The sequence below is a fragment of the Amphimedon queenslandica genome, unplaced genomic scaffold (genome assembly GCF_000090795.2).
Source record: "Amphimedon queenslandica unplaced genomic scaffold, v1.1 AMPQUscaffold_2790_Cont25209, whole genome shotgun sequence".
NCBI lineage: Eukaryota > Metazoa > Porifera > Demospongiae > Haplosclerida > Niphatidae > Amphimedon > Amphimedon queenslandica.
Window position 1 is genome coordinate 1 of NW_003556876.1, and position 1,335 is coordinate 1,335.

Consider the following 1,335-nt stretch of genomic DNA (forward strand, 5'->3'; position numbering starts at 1 on the left):
CCCTTGTGCTGTGCTTGTATTGCACATGCGCAGAGTAGCTGGTGGGCAGGGTAGTCCTTGCCCACTGCACAGCTACCCTGCACAGCTACTATATACTACTCTTCCAAGGCTACTCTACCGTCTACTACTTATACTAAACGGCACTTACTAGCGCTTGTACTCTACTGGTTTCAAAGAATATGGGTCTAAAAAGTAGCCGGATATCAGTAAATAATGGTTTTATTACTATGTGTAAGGTTCTTCTTATGTAGGAACGGTGATTCTACTGGGCCGTAGCGACAGACTATGACTGTCACAGTGCAATGGTGAACTGTTATTACGAAGTCTAGGAGTTACAATGCATGTTTGTAGTCATTTCTTTTTCTGACTTTTATTTTTGTTCTGAATTGTAAAAAATAATGATATTTTATGTACATGTAAAGCTTATATTAACCCCGTACTTACTACCCCTTTCAAATTGCAAAAATGCGCACATTTATCTGGTGGACTAGTGACAATGGTGTACTGCACTTACAAACAACAGAGGATTTCACATTCCTTTTGTAAGTTTTTGAGTAAGTATTCACCACTAATTTTACTGTAGCACTGGATGTCAAAGTCTCAGGTGTGAGCAAACTGATTAAGAAATACATGGAAACTGGTTCAATTACTCAAAGGCCAGGTTTGTCAGTATTAATTCCACTACACTTCTCATTATTTTCACAATATAGGATCTAGAAGACCTTCAAAAGTAACCAGAGAAGTTTTAAAGATAGTATAGGACCAAATGCAAGCTGATGATGAAAGCACTGCTACTCAACTTCAGTAGCTTCTCGTTGAGAAAGGTCATTCACTGTCACTGAAAACAATATTGAAGTCTCGCAATACACTTGGTTGGACATACCGTGGCAGTGCATACTGCCAGATCATTAGAGGACCAAATAAAGAGAAGCGAATGAAATTGGCTCAAGATCAGTTGCAGGAGCACAGGACTACTGGTTTTTCTGATGTACTGTACAGTGATGAGTGTACAATTGAATTCGAATCCCACAGGAGATTTTCATGAAGGAAAATAGGTGCCCTCGAAACCAAAACCAAGGTAGCACTAAATTAATATTACATGTACGTTAATGGTATTTTTTTAAAACCTATTATATAGAGCAAAACACCCCTATAAGGTACATGCATGGGCAGGTATAAGTTGCCAAGGAAAGACGCCAATTGTGCTGTTTGAAGAAAAAATGAATTCAGCTGGCTTTATTGAAGTTTTGGAAAATGGACTGATTCCTTATACCCAGCATTTAAATCCATCTCAAAGATTGATGCAGGATAATGATCCCAAACATTCCTCAAAGA

At 38.4% G+C, this 1,335-nt stretch overlaps 2 long non-coding RNA genes across 2 annotated transcripts; both read left to right on the top strand.

Annotated features, from left to right (window-relative positions):
- Window positions 1-45: 45 nt before the first annotated feature.
- On the top strand, window positions 46-457 carry LOC109593122 (uncharacterized). Its single transcript, XR_002190742.1, has 2 exons — window positions 46-206; window positions 252-457. It is a non-coding gene; the product is annotated as an uncharacterized LOC109593122 (long non-coding RNA).
- A 265-nt stretch (window positions 458-722) lies between these two features.
- LOC109593123 (uncharacterized) lies at window positions 723-1,221 on the top strand. Its single transcript, XR_002190743.1, has 2 exons — window positions 723-1,078; window positions 1,139-1,221. It is a non-coding gene; the product is annotated as an uncharacterized LOC109593123 (long non-coding RNA).
- Window positions 1,222-1,335: the final 114 nt, after the last annotated feature.